The following is a 6,587-nucleotide window of genomic DNA, read 5'->3' on the forward strand; positions in this document are numbered from 1 at the left end:
CTGGAAACGCTCCCACTGTTGATGATTAACACTGTTAGTGTTAATCAAATGGCTTCAGTGTTCTAGGTGCTGTCCCTGTTTGCCAGAAGAGCCATGTACTTGTCCTGGATGGCTGTATTACTCTCAACAGCCGCTTGTCAAAACTGTGCCTCCCCTCCCTCCTTGACTGTGAGCAGCAAAGCAGTTCTAGTTCCCCTTCTGCAAACTGGCTTCTGTACAAGGTAATTGAACTAGATGTTCTTTGTGAGAAGAGCTGGAGAACAAGAAGGCAGCAGGAGGTGGGAAAACAAACCAAGACAGGGGATCAGTTGCAAACTAGCCAAATCCACAACAAATGTGCTGAGTTGTGTGACATTTCGAGAGAGAGATGGACAAATTATGTTGCTATAGAATTAAAGCATTCCAGGCAGCCTGAGATTTAAACACAATTCACTMCTCTTCCAAGCTGTTGCTCCAGACTATGCAAATATAGTTTTTACTTCACCTATTAAAGATATATTTTTTTCTCAATTGTAAGTTTAAGATGACATTTCTCTGTTGAAAGAGGAGGGGTAGGACATCATGAATTGGAAAAGAGAAAAACAAAAGAAACGCTCAATCCCTTTGCTCATCTGTTTTCACAAATGTGAATTCTAATTTCTTACTGCAGAAAAAAAGCCAGGGAACGTAGCTAACACACAAAGGTAAACATAACCTGTTTAATTTTATTATAAAGAGCTCTTAAAAATTAACAATTAGTCCCTTTTGAAACCTGTGTATTTAGAAACCTTGCAGTTACACTTTTGAGAGAAATAAAGCATTTAAAAAGAATAAAAGACAAAAAAAAAATATTACTAGGCATTAAGGGTTTTTTGATAGAACAAGGCTTAGGTGAAGAAAAGCATTTTAAATACCATACTCTGCCCATCTACCTTTTAGACTATAAAGGCAGCTGCTTCTTATAAACCTGAACTACAGATTTCTGCAAGGCAAAGTTTGGTTCAGAGGACAGCAACAAAAAGCATGCTGAACAAGCATATTAAATACCAGGTTCAAAGTGCTGTTTGCTTGCTCTAGTGCTTGATCCTCATTTGGCAAAATGCATTTGGCTTATGCTTTCTGATAAACATTCATTTTCCTGTAAAATATTAAGTATTTATCTCTCTGTGATCTGATCTGACATAGTAAATTTCTTGTTTCTTACAGAAGAAAAGGCTACTCGAAAAACAAGTTTAAAGATTGGCACAGGAGAGTCTGGTGCTTATGGACAGGGTTTCAGTCCACAGACACTGAACAGCTTACCCACCGACTCTGCAGTGTCCATATGAGTTTTTTCCTTTCCTTTTTTCCAGGAGAAATACCATCTTGGAGCTGTAAAAGTTTTCCTAAACAGTTTTCGCTGAAATTAGTACAATCCCATTAAAGGTTTTGATTATTGAACAAAAAGGCATTTTCTTACAATAAATCAGATCACTAGTTCTGTGACTGAATTTGCTCTAAACCGTTCAAGGATTTCTTCCGAGTTGGGGGAATTCTGCAGTAACTGTAAAACTTGCTCTCTATTCTGCTTTGATAATGCAAATGGAACAAAGCAGGAAAAGCCCAGGGTCAGAACTAGCTTCAAATATTCTAATATAAAATAAGAGTATGAGAACCAAAATTTTCCATTTCATCAGTGTCAATTTCCCTGTTCATCTGGCCTTAATGTCCACAGGTGTCATCTTGCCTTGCTCTCTCTCTCTCTCTCTCTCTCTCTCTATATATATATATATATATATATATAAAAAAAAATCCTCCAAACAAAAAACACTTTAGTATGCTCAACCTGTTTTACTCTAAGACTTACATCAAAGAATTACATTTTCTTCATGTTCACATTTTAGATTTATGTGATTCTTTTCAGGCTTGGATGGATGTTAGTCCCAAGATTYTTGCATTTTCTTAACAGTTTCTCAAGGCCTGATCATGTCGAAATGTGCATTGGTGTTTTTGTTTACATATCTATCACTCCTATATTTGTACCAGAATATGGAATGATGTATCTGGAAAATATGTTTTTCCCAACAAACTCAATCTTATGGGTTTCTTCTGACAAAAATTTGTAACCCAAAATATTTAAACATATGCATCTCCTGACTCAAATTATTGTTATTATTATTCTTAAAAACAGTTTATGGCATTTATCTCCAACTGAAATAAAACTCAAAACCTTCAATGTAGTGCAAACAAGTGAAAAAGAACAGCATGATTTGGAAGTGATTCAGTCCATAAGAAAGCCAGATGTAGACATGCTATTTCAGTTACAGAAGACAATATGTTCTATTATTTGGTATCAGGCATGACAGTGCATTTTATGTGTAGAAAGTTGAAAATGTAAAAATCTCATACAATCAGATTGCCAGCTTAAAAAAAGAATAACAAATATTAAACGAGCATGTACAATATACCATGCAGTATCACATGTTCTAGAAACCAGAAACAGATACAACTAAGTCAATGCTCTGCATAATTTCATTTTTTTACTTAGGTAAAGACACATTAGCTAGAGATAGATACAGATAGAGCTATATAAATAGAGTCTGAAACATACTGGACTTCCACAGAAGCTTCAGTAGAATTTGATCAGTTTGAATTCCACAGGGATTCATTCAGATCATTATATAAAACTTCTGGAACAAAGAGATTCTTCTGTGCTCCAAACTGAAAACCAAAATGCCCAGTTACAGCTCTGTTTCAAAGGTAAGAAAGAAATAGGAGGGGCTGGATTTCAGCTCCCAATTGGGCTCTGCTTTTCTGAAGTTAACCACTGTCGACCTAGTTTTAAGAAGGAAGGAAAAAAGCAACAACAAAACAAACAACAGCTTTTTCCCCTATCAAAACAACAACAAAAACTTAAGTGCAACAACCATCAGCAGGTTCTTATCTGTATACTCTGGAGAAAATTCCTCTCAACTCCAAGTTTGAGAGCCAGTTTAAGGTCAGTAAAGAGATGGTAACTAGTAGCATGGTTTATAATTGAGACAGGCTATCATGAGATGACTAAATTATCCCCTCTCCCTTTTTTAAGCAAACATAAGAGGTTTAAAAAAATACAGAAGTGAATTGGTCATTAATCTGCTAAACCTGGCATTAAAAGAGGGCAATAAAAATATACAGAAGCCATATACACATGTCCTTAATGACTTCAATTATATGCGTAAAACTCTATTAAGATTTCTTCGATTTGTGGCAGTAAATCTTCTTTCCACTATGAACCTAATTGGAATGGTGTGTAATTGTATTGTGAATTAGAGGAAAGCTTAAAATAATGACAAATGAAAAATGCAGCTTAGGAAGGCTTTTTAAGCTTCTCTGCTACATTCTTCCCACAGACCATGTGCAAACATGTGAATTAAGTGAAATTCAACAGGACATGTGGGATGACTTGGGGAACTGGTCTATGTATCAATGATGAATAACAGATTATGACATTATCACTATGAAAAATTCTGTACCATAGAACAAGCTTATTTCTGCTAGTAGAGTACATATTCATCAAGCTAAAAATGATGGTAAATACTTAAGGTTCTTCCCTACACTTTCAGTAAGAAGTAGAATGTTAGGGAAATTGGCTAGAGTTAGAATGAGCTGGTACTTTTATACTTCTCAGGGACAGGATTTGGGAGTTGCCCTTTCCTAAACAAGAAAAAGAAGGGAAAGAGGAATCTTAAGAGTAAGTTGTGCGCTAAGTCCAAGAAAACAAAGAGGAGACTAGTATATTTTCACAGAGCCGGGAAAAGGAGGGAGATAAAAAGGAACACGCAAGGTAGATTGCAAAAACCTAATCAGGAAAAAATGTATAAAGCTGGACGGACTTCATGGTTTAGAAGACAACCATAAAGATAGAGATCCTGGACATCTTTCAGCCTCCAGGCTGTTTCAGGTAGATGAGAGAAGACAGAGAATGGCAAAGGAAGATTCATTTATTTTTGTTGAAATCGGGCATTTCTCATGCATCATGTTGTTTTAGGACTCCYTCAAAGCCTATATTGCAAATGCTGCTTGTATGGGTTCGATCAGCTTTGCAGATCACATATCCATTAAGTAACATGAGGAAYCTTTTAGTCAGTTGCTTGCCCTCATAGATAAACAAGACAAAAAACAAACATGATGTTTGGAAACATGGAAACATGGGATGTTTCCAAAACAGTTGAGATTCGGATGTGAAGTGGTAATAGAGAAAAAATGCCTGAGCCAAAGGAGGAAACAATGTCACATACCAAAATACATGGAAGTTAACTGCACACAAGCCCTGTGGATTTGGGCTCAGTGAATACTTGTGATATGATGGAAAAATAAAGACAAATTGTGGCCACCTATTATAAATTACTCTTCCTTGAGGCTCTATAATCACATGCATTCACTGCTCATTAGCATTAATTTAGAAGGCTTCCTTTTGCTGTTGTCTGCACCCTCATTCTCTCTCTAGGATGGATTAATCAAGTTCAACACATCAGATGGAAGTCTGGATGACAAATTTAATTTGTCTTTTGTGCTCATCAGGGACTAGACCTATCACCTTGCCTCTTGATACTGTGGCCTAGATCACAAAATTAGTGTTTGTTTTTCTATGCAACTTCAGACATGGACCAGTATTTGTTGGATCTTTAGCACACCTAAAAACTATACAATTCCCTAAATCCCAGACTTTCAACGGGAATCTGAATTCCTTACCAATAGAGAGAATGAAGCCCCCAACAAAAAGCCTATAAAACAAAACTCCTGTTTTCTAGATAGTGCATGAAAAATTTTAGGAGCACTAAGAATCCTAATATAATACAAATATATGTTAAGTGCAGTAACCATAAGGTCTGTAATCTAATAACTTATTGTAAAAAAAATTATTAAAAAATTGTCCAGAGAAATGTTAATTCTATGAAAAGCTTCATTATTAGTGAGATGTTATTTCTTAGCCCAATTACAGAAAATTTAGGACAATTCTTCTGACTGATAGAAGAATATAATTCTCAAAAAGAGCAGGAATGGAGTAGAGAGGGATGGCTGCTGGCATACATGAGAATGCAGATAAAGTATTAAAAGGAAGGAATACTAAGTGGACACTATTCCAAAGAGCGGACCAAAGCTATGAAAAACCCTGATCATGAGGCAATATACTAAAAAACAGTAACAAAAACTAACTACGCACACTCCATCCTAAACAGGATAACAGACTGTTTTTACAATCAAGAGAACAAGATTAAAACAAACAAATAAAAAAAGCCTATCCCACCTCCAAGAAACACCCGTACCCTTCACCAACACAAGAATCAGTTATTAATCAGAAGAGGAAAAAATCTAAAATCACTGAAGTCAGGTATAAATGTTGAGTCCCAAAACCAAAACTGCTGAAATACAGTTCAACATTTGCTACACTGAAGATATTTATGTTCTCTTTTTCTGAATTAGTTCAGAGATGATTAAAGAAACACACACACTCTACATTCAAATAAACTATATACACAAAGTTAAGAAAGGAAGGGAAGAAACCAACTCCAGATCATCTTTTTAAAATCTTTTAGGTTTTCTGCCAGCGTTGAAGGTATTTGCTGTCTCATCTACAGCAGAATAACAGCAGATTTGTCCTATGGGAATAACTATTCCCCTCTCCCCCCAAGAGCTCAATGTCATTAACTGATTAAACAAAACAGAGTCCTCTTCTAGGAGCCTTGAGATTGTACAAGACTAGACAAAGATAGCTAAGWCAGCAATAAGTAAGATACTGAAAACAGTCTGGGCATCGCAATAGTTTAGTTAGCTTCATGCTGCTACTAGCCTGTACTGGGCTCATACTTGAACCAGATCATTTGAGCTGCCTTAGTACCCTTATGTCACACTAGTCTGCAATGCACAGAGGACTCAGCTTGTGTAATTTCCTGCAAGGAAAGAGGTCTGAAGAAGCCTGACTTTACTACTTTAATTTAGTCCTTATAGGTCTTTTATTAGTCTATGAAATTAAAGGAAAATATCTGTTTCAAATTTAATCTCTTACCTTGCTGAGATCTCTCTTACTGTTTTTGATGCATTCTTCATGTAGAGAATAACTTTTCTCCGTTCACATTAAGAAGCAGATAAAATGTGACAGTTCAAGTAGAGAAGCTATGACTATTAAGCAGTATTTTTGATCCAGGACCACATGAGAAATGCTCAAAAGCAAAAACTTAGCAAAAATGGTGTCATCCTCACGCATTGTACAAGCAAGAATATAGCATCTGCATTTGTCTTTTATATAACTCAGGCAACAATATCCTGGCAACCACATTTCAATGGAACAAATCCAGGTAGTTAAAATGACTAGATCTAGCATCCACATCTTTTTATCATAGCACTTGATAGGACAGATTACTTCATTGGAAGGGGACAATCAAAAATCTGCTGCATACAGTCAAGTCTGTCTTTGCATACGTCACCTGTCTTTGTACTAACCTGGCCTTCTAACTTTTCTTTGCAATGGCTCGTTTAACTGTTTTTTTCATGGCACTATCTTTCTGAGAATTTCAAAATGAATTGTTTGGTGTATGTCATACTGTTTAAGCATTATTTGATGGACTTCATTAATACTTTAATGACTA

Source organism: Rhea americana, unplaced genomic scaffold, assembly GCF_003343005.1.
Source record: "Rhea americana isolate MKP2758 unplaced genomic scaffold, rheAme1 scaffold_49, whole genome shotgun sequence".
Taxonomy (NCBI): Eukaryota; Metazoa; Chordata; class Aves; order Rheiformes; family Rheidae; genus Rhea; species Rhea americana.